A 16,552-nucleotide genomic window follows, 5' to 3' on the forward strand; every position below is an offset into this window, starting at 1 on the left:
AAAACTTAAGAGTGGGGGGGGGGGGGGGGGGGGGGGGGGGGGGGGGTGTGGTGTGTTTGGTGAGTTTTATGGTTTGGATTTAGAATCTGCAGCTGTATAAAATAGGTCAAATACGGAGCTTCCAGGAAATTCGTTTAAAGGGAGCTTGTCAACATCGAGATTATCATTATAATCCGGGTAGATGCAGCGAATCGAGACACTGTGTAACATTAGAATTCCATTGGACACCGTGGGACTTGGCTGTGGCACCGGGTGTTCCCAGTGCCAAGGCTTCTATAGAAGAATGTACCAGGACTACCCGAGGATTGCATTCGAATCCCAGGCTGTGTAATTATTTAACGAGAACACTGAGTGAAATGCCGAACACACCATTGCTGTTTGGTTTGTTAAACTAAATCAAAATAAAACTGTAGGGCAAGGTTTGATATAGTGAGACTATCACACACACACACACACACACACACACACTATTAATGTTTGCAATAAGTACAGTAGAAAGTAAATGAAAAATGTTTTGACATTCAAAAGAAGCCGAAGACAAAACCTTTACTATTTAGAAAGGCTTGACCTATATTTTTGTTAATCTGTTACCGAGGAAATTCAATTTATAAAAATTGAATTCTCCTATATGCACCATTTCAAGCACAAGTCAAAAAGGACAATTCAAATGTATACTGAGAATCACCTTCAACAAATATGGCAATTTAATTCCATTAAAACACGCATACGTCGTGATAATAATACTACTGATAATAATACTGTGTATGGTGATTGGGAGATAAGATTAAGTGGAAAACTATCCAGATTATAATATCCTTAAGAATAGATATATTAACTTTAAAGTAGTATAGATAAAGATATACTAAAATGTTGTTCTCTTTTTAATATTGGTCCTCTAATTTTAGGGTATTTTGTATTGACCTATTACTAGAAACCGATTGAATTGTAATTTACTTCCAAACCAATGACTAACGACTTGAAAGGAAAATCTACCAATATTGAACGTAGAAATTTACTTCATATAAATACATTATTTAAGAGAAAGGGATCAAATATCTTGTGTTAAACACGTGATTTTAACCTAGAAGCTGGCGCGAGGGTTTTTTTTTTTTTTTTTTTTTTAATCATAGAAATACCCTGACAGGTGCGTTGTCTATTCCAGTTCCTATTTATTATTAAACATTATTAGACTGCATCTCTGTCTCTCTGTCTCTGTGGCTCTCCCTCCATCCACTCAAGGTCCACAAACTTTATACACACATAATGTTGAGGATATTTTTAGTTTAACGTCAGAGTGCAAATGTTGGTTGCAGTCGACCAGGCCCCCCTCTGTCTGTCAGTCTATCTGGCCTAGAGCTTGTTTCCACACCTATAATTCAAGGCGTTAGAATCAAACTATTATGTTAAGCATGATTTAAGCAGCCAGATTTATAAAGGTGTTTCCACCAAAATGCAACAATATGCACTTTTGGGGAGGAAAGTAAAATCAAACTTTTTAACTTGTAATTTCTTATAGCCGTCTGAGTTGATTGTTACTAGTTTTGTAACACAATAGTTTGATTCTACCAAATTGCAATTAAAGATTAAAAGATACAATAATGTAGCCTACTAATTAACTGTTATAACGGTCAGAATTTCTAAAAGGAAATATAACATTCGTGAGTTTTATTTGTTTTAATTTCAGTGTAACATTGACCTCAGTTTGGGGTTTGTAAATTATCAAATTGTATTTTAGAATCGCAACACTGTAAGTTACCCTTCACAAGCCACAAACACAGATTACATCAAATGTTTTTTTTTTGTTGTTTTTTTATTGGCTTGGATTTTTACATTCAGGACTATCATGACACATAGACTGAGACAGACGCATGGACGAGTAGAACTGAGTAATCCATAAATCCATATGCTTGAATACAAAATGAGAACGTGTATAATATCTAAACCAAATCACTGATGCTGCCAGATCAAACGTTTCATTATTAGTTACGGAATTATTAAGAACCGATTATTAATTATATAAAAAAAACAACAACAACAAAAAAAACGCGAGAATCCTAAATCAAGTGAACCGTATTAACCCAAGAAGCTCCTAATGAAATAATTTGACGCAACAGAACCATGATTAGGAGTTTTAAATTCAGATAGAGCTTTACATTATATAACAAAGCGTGGAATAAGCAACACAATGCAATGCCCGTGTGATTACTTTCTAAACAAAATATACATCACTCGAAACTAACAAAAGACACTGAAGAAGCCATGCATTGTTACTTTCTGAAATGTACAGCTGTTCAAACATGTATTTAAATCCCAAAGATGAAATGCGATTTAATAATACATAATAAAACAATACAACAACGCAGGTACATGGCAGCAAAAACCCGGTCTGTACAAAATATTGGGAATATATCTTCTTGGGAAGGGTCGTTCACTAAAATAAGACATCATTAAACAAAGCAAACGGTTTCAAATAGGTTTCAAGGAGCGGTGCCTCTCGCTCTTCTGAATGTTGTAAACTTGGCACATTGTCTGTTGTTTTTGCTCCCAAAAATGAGAAGAAAAAAATAAACTTCTGATCATTCAAGTGGTAAAGGGGTATAAAAAAAACAAGTCTACGTCTCTTTTTGCTGCTAAGATTATTGATACTGGGAGATCTTGAGATCTTGAAACAGCACCGTGTGTTGTTAAGACACTGGACGAGGTGTAAACGGCAAACTCGAACCTCTTTCAAAACAAAGGGTCAATGTGTGTTTTAAGTACCTTATAAACGCCAGCGCTTTCACTGCGCAGCAAGCCACAGAGCAATCTGTCAGGATTCTCCAACTGACAGGTGTACTATAGTGCAGAAGCCCTGAGGCCCTTCCCAGTGCAAACAGGTGCGGCAATGAGCGGGTTAATGAGGGGCAGGGACTCGCTGTAAACGCATTGGATACTCGCCTTGCCTCGTTAACATTACAAGCCATTCCTGCTTAATGAATCTGAGCTGATTACGGGGAGGCGGGGGTTGTACTTTGTGCAAAAAAAAAAAAAAAAATCCATACATTGTGCGTGCTGGATTTGGCCAGTTACCTATAGCCTACAATCCCTTTTAATTCTTACATGGTTGCAACAACATATCATATAAATAATGGCATCGAAATCCGTCATGACCCATCGATATAGATGTGCTTTTTTTCTCGTTCTTACTCGATGTAAAGCATATAATGATACGGCTGTTATTTAAAGGACTCTGAAACCGCTTTGTGCTTGCTAACCGGCTTATAGAGAACAGTGGCTTAACAGCCCGGCTAATTGAGTTCTTGAAGGAGGGCGTGTTTGATCTACATTAGAATCCACAGGATTCCACCGCATAGGAAACTTCTATACGCATAGGAAACTTCTATACGCATAGGAAACTTCTATACCATACTTATACCATATTACTCCTACTACTCCTACTCCTCCTCCTACTACTACTACTACTACTATTTAATAAATAATAATAATAATAAAAAGTTCTGACGTTTCAAGACTGCACAATAAGTCCACAGATATAGAAACAGAGAGAGAGGAGGATTCTAAACCAGTCTATTTCACTTGGGAAGAGTATAGGTACACATTTCTGAGCAGATTAGAAAATAGCTCTCATAACCAAATTATTAGTGTTTTGTTAGGCACATTTATTATTATTATTATTATTATTATTATTATTATTATTATTATTATTAACCCATAATGAAATTTAATGAGGGAAGCTTCTTTATATTGTGTTTCTGTTGTCCTGCCACACACTGAATTGGGAGGCTGCTTTTAAAAATAATACAGCCCAGAGAGTAAACAACTGTAGCATATTTGCTACAGAAATGGGCATATTATTATTATTATTATTATTATTATTATTATTATTATTATTATTATTATTATTATGATGATGATGATGATGATGTTCCGCAAGATGATTTTACATACAGATTGGATATGACTTATTATTTCCATTAAAGGTTTTTGGGTCGCATTGGGGGTATGTCCCTGTGCGTATATGATCCCTATTGAAGAACAGATTTTGTCGGAATTCGGAAGGGGAAGGTGTAAAATACAAACAGATGGTTCAGTTTATCATGAGATGGAAATGTAGATTGTGTGAGTGCGCTGTTTCTTGAAAGGCCTGTATTAATGAATCTGAAATTTATAACGTTAGCTGTAAGGATTACTAGGTTTCCAGCATGTAGTTATTATTATTATTATTATTATTATTATTATTATTATTATTATTATTATTATTAGTAGTAGTAGTAGTAGTAGTAGTAGTAGTAGTGTAGTAGTAGTATTACCTTCATCGCCATCTATTAATAATAATAATAATACGTTTTATACGCATGTTCTATATACAATTGCAATCAACACACACACACACACACACACACACACACACACACACACACACACACACATTGTTTCTGTGCTCAGCAGTCTGCTAATTGCAGTTTTCCTTGTTTAAATGCACAGCCTCCACCGTGCACCTGCTTCTCTGTATGAAGGTATTTCCCTCACATTGCAGCCAACAACCGCGCTGCTGCTCGACGGAGGAGTCGGGGGCAGACACCATGGCAGGGCTTCTGGCTTCCCAACCCTGGTCCAGGGGACCCCTGCGTCATCTGGTTTTCATTGCACCTGAAATCTCAATTACTTTCCTAAACCCTTCATTTAACTCATTTGCTTAATTAGACATTTTTAATTGTTCTCAGCTCCTAAAAGGTTGCAGAGTTCAAGTTACTTATAAAATGTTATAGCTAACTTGAAATCTGCAACTGCAAATAATAATAATAATAATAATAATAATAATAATAATAATAATAATAATGTTTCACGTCACCAATGAAAATTCACTGACGACACATAGAGTACTATGTTTAGTGTAATAGAGGCTACAAAATGGCTTCCGAAAAAAAAAATACAGCGACAGCACAGCTGCGGCAGGAGAGAGAGAGAGAGAGAGAGAGAGAGAGAGAGAGAGAGAGAGAGAGAGAGAGAGAGAGAGAGAGAGAGAGAGAATTTCTACCAAAAGCATTACTCTATAATTAAAAACATTTACATCTCTCTTTTGCGAAACAATTACCAAAAAGGAAACACGTTACAGTAACAATTAATTTATATATACAGGAAGGTGAACGAGCGAGGCGCGAGTGCTGTGTGTCCTTGTGCGGGTGTGTTTATTATGTCCCTCGTTTGTTTTGCATATCAGAATCATCACCATGCAGAGGCGTCGTTCTGTATTGTCTCTCTCTCCCCTTGCTTAGAGAGTAGGCTGATGATCACAGTTAAAGTTCGCTATTATTTCTCTCGCCTCTAACACAAAGGTGAATGCATGAACATGGACTGGGCTATATTGTTATTATAATGTAATAAAATATTCAGTGTCATTTAAATCAATACAATTAACAGACTTTGGCCATGGTGATTTAAAGTATATATGAAATAGAATTAAAAGGGTGTGTGTGTGTGTGTGTGTGTGTGTGTGTGTGTGTGTTATATATATATATATATATATATATATATATATATATATATATATATATATATATATATAGTTTTTTTTTTTTTTTTTAAATCGACACGGTGCGATGCTCATTCACAGAATGTTGTAATTCAATTAAAGCTGAACTCGGTACTTTGTTTGAGATCCAGCCTCTGTTATTGAAAAACAAACTGTTCTCTCCAGAGCCCGTTGTTTTTATATTGATAATTCTTGTTTGTTTATAAAGAACTATCTGAGGTTCAGTATGTAAGAATGGCACTTTTTAAAAACCACAAAAGGGTTTCAGTAAAACTCGCATGAACACTTTCTTTATAAAAGCTGATGCATTCAGAGAATGTATTGCTGCATGTGTATCTTGCTTGTCCACAGTTCAATTATAGCGTAACTGGACTTTTGACAAGTGTCCTGTTTTAAAGTTGCATTAGGGAAACACTACAAAATTCAATAGCCTATAACTACAACCCGATCACCCTGACATCTCAATAAGTGGTATGGCATTATGCGTACATTAAGCAAAAAAGGGCGAATGCATTACGAATCAGACTAACACAAACAAATAAAAATAAACCCAAAGTAACAGAGCAGAAGAAAGAATGCGCGTAAAAGATATTCCCAGTAGATTAGTTCATCAAAATACAAGCCGGGTCACATCGAGTGAGCTCTGTTTAATTACAAAACTACTGTTTTCAACACTTACTGCATGCACTGAACTTTGCCCTGACGTCATTGTCCCCAGAATGAGACCCGATGGTAATAATGATCGATTTACCGGATTACCAGTTGATTGAACAATGTCAACCTCTTTTAAAGAAAAGGGGACAAATCCGAATGGATTCGGTGACACAAGAGGTCCTGTGGGGTTACTGATAGAGTTGAAGCGGCGAGGTGCTGTGTGGGAGAGCCATTGTATCAGGAAGACGCGGCATTGTACCTCCAGCTAATAGACTGGGCTCCGGAGGTTTGTGTCACAGGTCAAAGTGTGACACTAACCAAACAGCAACTGCCAATGACCTATGGTTTATGCAAAAATCGGACCAGCCAGCATTTGGGAAGGAAATAAAGAAGCAACGGCAACCCCACAGTCGCATGTGACAATGGTCACAGCACACTTATGCAGGGCGCTTCAGTTTCTGAAGCACGTTTTTAGTCAGTAAGATGAAATAGTTTCCTACCTTTCTGCTGTCCGTGGTCTGGGTGTTGCCATTCAGCTCGGGTGCATGCCGTTTTAAAAGAGACGAAGGAATTCTGCAAAACAGGTAAAGTGCAGCTAGACACGCCTCCTCTCAGTCCTAAGAATACCGCTTTACAAAGTTTTAAAACCCCAACTTTTTTTTTAACTTCCTTCTTTGTTTTTTTCACACTCTTTCTCTGAATGAGGCAGTCTGTCTGTTCTTTGGCCGTGTGGTCGTGTATAATAATATGTAGTAGATTATAGAATGATAGCCCAGACAACTGATGTGCGGCGAGGCCCCACCGCATTCACCATATATTTGCAGAATAGGGCAATTTGAGTGCTTTAAGCAGGAGGCAGGGTGGTGAAGTTTGGAGTAGGCAGCTAAACGGTGCCAAGTACAGGGCTGGAATAAAGAATGATTGTTAAAGCGAAACAAATGGGGCTATAATAGGAGCGAGCTCAGCTCACAGACAACCCAGCAACCTGGACTCGCAATTCTGGCACGGTGAAAACACACTATTAGACCAGCTGCGCCAACCAAAATTGCATTCCCAGATCCTCCTCTGAAATGTAATTGATACTGTTTTTTTTTTCAAATTCTTCTGGTTTTTTTTTTTTTTTTTTTTTTTCTTTTGCTAGACGGTTTAAGAATAGTGTTCCATCTTTATGTATTTTCAATTTATTAAAACGTTTTCTGCTACGGATTAAACACAACATTGATACACAATTTGTTTACAGGGTCATTATATTCTGGGAAGGAATTTTAGTTTTTTGTTTTTTACACTGTATGTCAGATCAAACTAACCAGAGTTAAACTAGTGAGGAGCGTTTTGCTCTGGTGTTTTGTTTGATTCCAGCACACAGCAGCCTCCGATGGCTCGATGTAATTTGTCTCCCTGTTGAGTCTCCCAGTCTGAGTCGCAGGCCGGATTCAGTTCACGTCCTCAGTCTGTTCCCCCCACTGCTGCTATTCAATAGTTAATTAACCCTTAATGGCAGCTGGGGATTAGGTCATTGTAGCCAGCCTTTCTCACACATTTTCATGCAAATCCACTCAACTCTAAACAAATTTAAATAAAAACATCTTTGTACTCCAACTGTCTAGGACTGCCCTTGTGTTTTTTTTTTTTTTTTATTTCTAGACAGCAATGCCTGCCCAGAACAAAAGGAAACTTTCAAACTATATTTCATGCTTTCAGTCTGCAGGCTGCACTGTGTCTGATTTTGAGCTAACCTACAGCACTGTTGTTTGCATCAAAAGCTCATTTATGTGTGTCGCCTATTATGTAATAACTAACTATACAGGCATTATGAAACTATTTAATTTAAATTAAATGTATACGCTAACTTTATATAAATAGTACACTGATTTCAAAAGAATATTAGACTTGATGCTTTAATTTACAATAGTATGTACGTGTGTGTGTGTGTGTGTGTGTGTGTGTGTGTGTGTGTCTGCTTTCTTCAGTGAGGAGATCTCAACAGCTTGCAAACATTTTTGAAGACCTCCTGGTTCGTTTCCAATTCAGTGTTTGGTTGCAGCACTCATGTTCTCATCTGTATTAGTGAGATACACGTATTTTCTGAAGGTGTAATTTTCAACACCAGAAATATGCCGCATGGGTAACACTGGGAATAATTCAGTTAAACGCTCCTCACTCTGTTGACTCGTTAAAATAATTAACCGACCTACTAAATATGGGCTGTATTGACTTTTGAAGAAGATCTATGAACATCACAACCTTCTTAGAATAGAGAAAACAGGGTCCTCTGGCATTCGATAGACCCATACCTTTCACACATTCTCTGGAACTCTTATCGAGTCTAGGTTCTATAGGGAACTGTCTAATGTATTGAACAACAAAGGGTTCTGCAGAATCTGATAGAACACGATGTAGGGGTTCCAAACTAAATAATTAAGGGGTTCAAATTATGAAAGCCAAGATTGTTCTGTTAATAACCCTATGGATATATACCAAACCCATAATGTTGTTCAGCATATTCCACAGGGAGACTGAATTAACTCAACTGTTCTATAGGACAAGTAAAGGAAAACATTTTTTAAATGTTATTTATTTATTTGTTTACGACTTCATTGTTAAAGCATGTTAACTATAGAACACAACGATATAACAGCAACAATCCCCATGAAAATTAATACAATTAGATTCTGTTAATATGATTCCTGGTCTTAAACTCTTACTGCTTGAGTCTGGCAATCAAACTGAGTTAACAGCCTCTTCGTCCAATCTCATCATAGTACAGTATGCATCGTATCACAATTATAAGACTGTATTTTGTTTGCATTATGCTAAGTAAACTCTGCAGCAGCACTGTTCACATGATCCCAATCACATCTGTGTAAAAAGAGCAATAAAATCAAATGACGATGTGATGGTTCATAAAATAAATAAATAAAGAATATAAATAAATGACTTCATCATCCAGTCTTGAAGCAGAACATCTGCAACTTAAATTGTGTTAAAAAAATAAAAATAAATACATTATAAAAAAAGTAGTGATTGTTCACAAATATATATATATATATATATATATATATATATATATATATATATATATATATATATAGGACTGTTTGAGAATTACCCTGAAATAGCCTGTGTGCTGGACTATCTTGGTGATAAAGAGATGACTAGTAAATCCTTTTATCACCTTTAGTAATCCCCATTAAAACCACACCCTGTGTAAACCTGGTTTATGGTTTAAGAGGCGATAAATGGATTGTGAAAGGGATTAGAAGCGCAAAGGGCACTGGCCGGGGTGTTTGTGTGTTCATGGCTCCCGTATCGCCAAACTCACCCTCATTCGATCGAGTTCTCGCTGCCAATATTAGTGGCATTTTCCTTCAGTCAGATCATCAGTACACGTGAACGGTCTTCCCAAAGACTAGGAGTAAAAAAGACACGTGTCTTTATTAAAATGTATTGGTAAAATAGCATAACTAAGGCAGCTGTTTCACTGCACCTGTACAGAAGTGTGTGCTGTTTACTGACAGAGTTGGTTTGTATTATATTGTATTATAACAAATATAAACCATGCTGTTTGATTATCAGTAAATCAATTGAGCTCTATTAAAATGAATCTTCAATCATATGCAGTCAGATGTTACATTACTGAACAGATGTAACAGATTATAAACTCACTGTTAGTGTTGATATACTTTAATCTGTAGTGTTTCTTAATTTTCTTTCATGAGATTTATGTTTAGTTTTGAAACGCGATGCAGCCTGAAAACCAGCTGGCGCACTTTCACGCATTGCCACACACAAACCTCATCAGAAATGCACAAAAACACACAAACCTCATCAGAAATGCACAAAGTGAGGATGAAGGTGAGGAGCGAAGAGAAATCACACAGCGGTTCATATTACACCCTTTTCTCTCTATGATTTAAAAGTAAACTACATAGATTACATTCCCCCTAGTATTTCTGCATTCCTTGATTGCTCCGGGTGCTAATGTTATACATGCATGCATACTAATGTATTAATATTTGTGATGTATTTAATGGTCGTTATCCTTTAATGATCTTATAATAAACAACAGCTAATTACTGCTGGACCTGTTACCACGTGCAGAGATGTGCCAGTCCCCCTTAGAAATAGTGGGATACTGAATGGCCATTTTCAATAGCAGTATAAAACGCACACCTCAGTTTAAAGGAAAGCATGACGCACAGCAAACATAAGTGCAAGTCTCACTCAGCCCTTACTTTCGGGTTGCATTTCGCTTCAAAACACAGTTGCCATTGCCAATAGAACATGCATGCACCCGTTTTTAAATGATGGCTGCTGTGAGCTACTGGTCACGCAATGTTTCAAAGCTGGCTGCAGGAAATTGAGTTCTGTGTATATGGGATTATGAGACATCGCACGGTTCTTTTTTTAACCCTTTGTTTTTGTGCTGAACCCATTATAGAACTCTGTGCTGTTGGTTGTAGTGTGGTTTTCTTAACAGAGAAAAATAATAAAAAAATTAACTTCTGTACAGAACACCTTGAACCACCCTCTTTTCTAATAATAGATAGTGTTCACATTATTTCTGTAGCATTGTATTGCTCCTTCACACTAGCACGAAGGCAGTAAGGCAGCGTCGCTCAGCAGGGTTACCTACCACACCAAGTGCTGGAAGAGAGCAGAACCTAAGCGCTCGTCGGATTTCTTTGCAAGCTTTTCTGTGCTGCTGAGTAATCGTCTATTGTAATAGCATTACACGTTTTATTTAGCAAACATCTGCTTTGGTTTTATTTTTTTTCCGATTTTAAACTTCAAACTTTTCCACTTCCATTCAGTAAGTCCATCCTGTCTGCGGTGTGAAGTCTGTGCCGCTCAGCAGTCAGGGCAGCACTGCTGGCGACGTCTGATTCAGTGGCCTCGGTACAGGAGGGGGTGACCCTGGCATTCGCTCTTCAAATAGAGTTGAATTTCAATTGTTCGCTGTCACGGTGCTCAGACGTTTCTTTGAACTTGTCCCCCTCGATCCCACCATCAAATACAACCGTTTCCATCTTAGTAACACAACAAGTCCTGCTTGTGGGTAGAAACTGGTGCCCGTAGAAACTAGCAGGCGGAAAGGGAGTTGGACAAAGAGTGTACAGCGTTTGTTGGACCACGGTATAATCTTTTGTGTCACACTCACAGTTTAATATATGTGTTGTTAGGTGCACGTTTATTGCATTAACAATCCTTAATTTGCATCTTTCACACAGTTTTTAACACTTATTTTTCTGCCAAAATTGCCCGAACACAGATACTTTATGGGCTGTTAACTCCTATTATAAACGAACTAAAACTTTATTTTAAAACAGCTGTCTTAGCATCTAGCTATGCATAGTATCCTTATAAAGCACATTTAAATAATACAAGCTTTTTATTTTATTAACACAATTGCTATACAACGAATATTATCAATGTAAACAATATTGGAAATAAATATTACCATTTGCCTAATACATACATGGTTACCATTTTCTTCTTCTTCTTCTTCTTCTTCTTTCTTCTTCTTCTTCTTCTTCTTCTTCTTTAATCAATGCTGTGGTTACTTTACTGTACAAATAATATGAAAAGTTTATATGCATGAGAGAACTACAATTCTGTCAAATTTCTAGAGCAGACAGAAAGGCTTGGATAACTTGATTATCTTAATTAGTTCTGAAGGTGCTAGAGATTTTTCAGAAAAAAGAAAGCCTTTTCTTGATTTGAACGTGCTTGTGTGTTTGTTTGTGATTGCGAGTCTGCTTGGGACCCCCTTCAGAGTTCATGTGATTGATTAAAGGAGCAGCAGCTGTGCCAAACAGCCTCCCCAATTTTTTGTTTTATAATTGCTTTTCCATAATAATATTTATTGGATTAAAAAATAATTTTATAAAAAAAAAACATTAGTCATATTACAAAACGATAAACATAGCTTGATATAGTTTTTAAATTTTATTTTTATTGTTGAAAACGAACATATACTTGCTTAGAAAAATATACGATAGTGTACATAGATGTTGATAAACCCTTTATCAAGGCAAAATATAATTTCATATATTCAAATAATGTCTACAGAGAGAGTACAAAGAATAAAAAAAGCAAACAGCTCTATATCCAAGGAGAATCAATACATAATAAAGTAATTGATAAACTGATAAATCACTATATTAACAATGAGCTGGAACGTTTCATTTCTCAATTTATCATTAAAAATATGCATTAAATACAAAACAAAATCTGATACATTTTATCACTATAGCAAGTTTTGGTATGATAGTGATGTCTCATTATGGATGGTCTTGGATTAAAATGGATTATTATACAACAGCAAAGATCATCCTGTTTATTTCAATATGCTATGTGGTGTCATAGCTATGGCGATATCTCTGAGCATCGCCAGGGTTCTCTTTAAAAGTAGTTTTGTCTTTGAAATTGACCCATAGCCAGAGGCACAGCGATATCCCACAACAAAACACACCCTGTCATGCTTTATTGCCTAAATGCTATAGATCAGGTCATATATGAACGTATGAAATATGTTTATTTACAGCAGTTTTAAGGCAGGATGCTGGCATAGTGTAACTCATCTCCACAGGTTATTTCCACCAGCCCCAGGCCTGTGTTTGCTCACGATCATATTATTCTGCTAAAAGAAGCCCTTGTTTTCTTCTGTAAACACAGCACTCATTAACACACTGCTTCCCATGTGACTGCAACGTGTCCCCACACACAAGACTGAATATGTTTCACTTTGTCTCCACGGGAATAATTGTCTAAGACGACTACTCCATGTCCTAATCACCTGTTGCAGGATATGTATTTGTAAACATATTTTATTTTGCTGATTTCGATTGCTTATTTCAAAACGGTGTATATTAATTCATAAAAACACATTATTTTTTTAAGGTGTTCAATATTATATATAATGGATTGTGGATGTGGTAAGAACTTCTATCCCACAGTTGTGGATATCACAATAAACACACAATGGGACATGCTTGGATAGAGGCATCACAGTGATATCCGATTGTAAGATTTTTGAATTAAAAAAAAGAAACAGGTATTTTATTCTGCAATTTGAATGCCAATATTCCATCAACTTTTGTGTGTCTAATATAAACAATGCTTGCTTTTAAATGGGGTCTCAGGTACATCAACTGACTGTTAATTTTCTTCCTTTGCTTTGACAAGGTTATATGAACTCCACCACTGTGGCACAAAACAATTTCCCTCCTGGCAGCTCTTTCAAGGGAGCCTGCAAACATGCTGTTCTGTGATCAGATTGATTAGCGTCACATTGACTAGACTGAGCTGAAATATGTTCTAGAAATAGCACAGGTGGGCACCAACATATATGATGTCTTTGACTGTTAAAAACACACAATCAAAGTTGTTCATTTGATTTCCCATTCACAGAAACACATGGATGTGTTGTTGATTTCTATCACAGGTACTCTGAACCCACACACTCACACACAAGCACACTGGCACACATGCCAGTATTAGGTCTACCAAATCCATCTCGCTTTCTTTCCTTGCCTCACCCAGCTTTCATCAGAATTTTAAAGTTACAAGCTTCCTTTTTTTATCTCCTGATGAGCCAACTCCCTGCTGAAATACATCAGTAGTTGCTAAATATAGGAGTGTGACACATTGGTGAAGTGACCCCTGTGTGGGGTAGAGGGCCTGTGCCACAGTCTCTGTGCTGAGGGGGCTGGCATGCTGGCAGTGTGGCAGGCTTGCTATTTGGGAGCCTGTTGTCGTTGCTCGGGTGGAGGAGCTGGGAAATCACAAGAAGCTCCCTGTAACACCTTCTAGATGAGTGGGACAAGCGTGTCTTTAATTCAGGCAAGCTTAGACACACTCTATGACAAGTGGGAAGTGCCATTCACTTTCACTGTGATTCTAAATCCTGCACTAAACAACATCACCAAGACTCCCATTCACAGCACAGCACAGCCAGCCTCTTAACGACTGTTGTGACAATCAGAGTGGCAGCAGCACGGAACTGATTGTTTATTCAAATGCACTTGATAGCTATGACTATAGGATGCTTCAAGTGTATTTGGAGACAAACATCTGACTTGTGATGCGAAAACCATGATATTTATCATCTCGTACCAATGTTGAGCTCTCCTTGTATATTTGATTCCCCCCTCTAGTTATCATATAAGTTGGGGCTTCTTATCCAATGAGGGAACCCTGGCCATGCCATAGGGGTACAATCCATAAAGCTGTTCCACAAATGAGCCTTCTTACCTCTTCATGATAATTGGCTTTGCACTTTGTAATCTAACGGTTACGTAAATGGTAAATCTACTTTTAAACAGTCAGGTCATAAAAAATGCTGAAACATACAGTACTCCTGTTATAAGGAGAATCCTAAATAATCCGAATATCTGGGATACACTCATTTATTGTGGAATCACGCGCAGGCTGAGAGTCATTAAAACTGCAAGTCTCTTATTTTCAGCATCTCTTCAAATCTCTGTGATGTTCAGTATTCATCCCCAGTGCGGTGAAGGCTCATCTCCTATACAGAAGTGAATTTACAAGTTAACCCAGGCTCTTCCTTTGCAAAAAAAATTCCACAATCAGCAAGCTTGCTCAAGTCCAGTCTCTTTCCAGGCTGTCTTGGAACAAAGCAGCGGGCACGGCTTCTTAATGGATTGATCCTTGTCCAGCTGGCAGTGTGAATCTGCAGGAGACACAAAAGACAAAACAGCAGGTTGATATCTGATGAGTCTGACAGTTTAATAAAGATTACAATGCATCTCAAGACGAATTCCCCTAGTAAAATAATCTCCTCAACATTTAAGGTGCCACACTATACATCCCCATTACTAGTTCACCTGCAGTATCGCTTCATCACAGATGGAGTAGAACCATGTGGAATTCTTTAACTGCATTACCGTCTGCTTTGCCTGGTGGCAACAAGGTATTAGACTCGCTGCACAATTAGTAGTCTCCCTACACAGTTATCCAGCCATGGCTTGTTACTGGCATTGCGTTCCCCCCGGTGCTCTTCACAAATCTTTAAATTAGCTGCTCCTAACGTGCAGCGCTGTCCTCTAATGAAATCATCAAGGTAGCTCTTCCTCCTCACACATGAATGACCCTGCAGGTATAGCAGAGACAGGAAGAACTGCTCTCTCTCTCTCTCTCTCTCTCTCTGGATCTACCTTGAGGGAGCTCTTGAGTAAGAGAGAGAAGCAGTTTTAACCCTTCGCTGCCCTCAAATGACTTGTTTGGCCTCTTCCAGCTCCCTATCTGCATGTAATTATATGTTTTTTTTAAGATTTAAAAAACAGATTTATGAACTCTTTCTGCACTGCAAAGTGAAGGTGGGACTTATTTAGTCAGTAAAACCACATAGTGTTAATTCAAACCTTTCAAAGTTCCAGTGGTTTAATTAGTAGGTCTGGACAGAACAACGCTAGTCTTGATTCACGCCCCCCCCCCCTGCAGTTCAGTCTCTCTTTCTCTCTTTAAATCCCCTGGTCACCCTGACTACAAGAGACGGCTATGGAATCTAAATGTGTGGGAGCAGGTCTGAGATGGTGATCTGTGTGGCCGCACTGCCTCTGTGAAGACACATGCTCCTCCATGTGAGAGCCGCTCCCTGGATTAACCCTGCCCTCACCCCCTTATTCAAACTGCAGATGAGTGCTATACACCGCTTCATCTTAGCTTTTCAACATTACAAATCTCAACGCGATGGTGCTTGCACAGTATGCACTTTTCCATTCCACTGTTTCTGATAACCTCTAAACTTTCAAATCAGATATCAAGTTGCCTCTCTCGAGATAAGATTAAGTGATTGTGTACACAATAATGTGTTGCAATTAGTGGAAGACAAGCCAGCATTCAGAATAATGCAGTATATATAAGCACACAAAGAGACAGCGCTTTGATTCAAACTGCATCACATATTTTGAGTACTGGAAAATACAGTAAATAAAAAACCCTTTCTTTGTGTCTCCCAAATCTGTTCATTATCATTATCCTTTCTTGTTCAGTAAGGTTTATCTACGGATTTGATTTAGGGACAGTAAAATAACAGACGGGTAACCGGTAGGTGTCCATGTTCCAGTGCTCTAGAGGGATCCCGGCACAGCTTGGGATTCCCAACGGGACAGAGCAGAGATCCCCCTTCACTACCACATCACTATTAATGCCCCCCAAAAAAGAAAAACAAATACAGAATCACAAATTAAGATTTAGAGGAATTAGACATGAGGCTCTTAAAAAAAAAAAGAAACACCCTTTTATTCTCTTCAGCTTTTTAACAACAGTCTCTCCATCAAAGCAGAGCCCATCAATGTCTGATGACTTTGCAAGCCTGTCCATCAGCCTTAACTAAACACA

General features: G+C 37.8%; 2 long non-coding RNA genes across 9 annotated transcripts in view; both read right to left on the bottom strand.

Moving 5' to 3' along the window:
• LOC121294339 overlaps positions 1–7,176 on the bottom strand; it is a 43,345-nt gene extending 36,169 nt beyond the window's left edge. For 4 of the 6 annotated variants that reach the window (XR_005946771.1, XR_005946768.1, XR_005946769.1 and 1 more), the window contains exon 1: positions 6,688–7,176. This is a non-coding gene — a long non-coding RNA (uncharacterized LOC121294339). The remainder of the gene's footprint in view (positions 1–6,687) is intronic. The other 2 variants (XR_005946773.1, XR_005946770.1) reach the window with 2 other exon arrangements.
• Positions 7,177–12,159: 4,983 nt separating this feature from the next.
• LOC121294857 overlaps positions 12,160–16,552 on the bottom strand; it is a 38,023-nt gene continuing 33,630 nt past the window's right edge. For 2 of the 3 annotated variants that reach the window (XR_005946832.1, XR_005946831.1), the window contains exon 5: positions 12,162–14,882. This is a non-coding gene — a long non-coding RNA (uncharacterized LOC121294857). Of the gene's footprint in view, positions 14,883–16,552 lie in introns of all 3 variants that reach the window. The other variant, XR_005946833.1, reaches the window with a different exon arrangement.

The sequence above is a fragment of the Polyodon spathula genome, chromosome 19 (genome assembly GCF_017654505.1).
Source record: "Polyodon spathula isolate WHYD16114869_AA chromosome 19, ASM1765450v1, whole genome shotgun sequence".
NCBI classification, from domain to species: Eukaryota; Metazoa; Chordata; class Actinopteri; order Acipenseriformes; family Polyodontidae; genus Polyodon; species Polyodon spathula.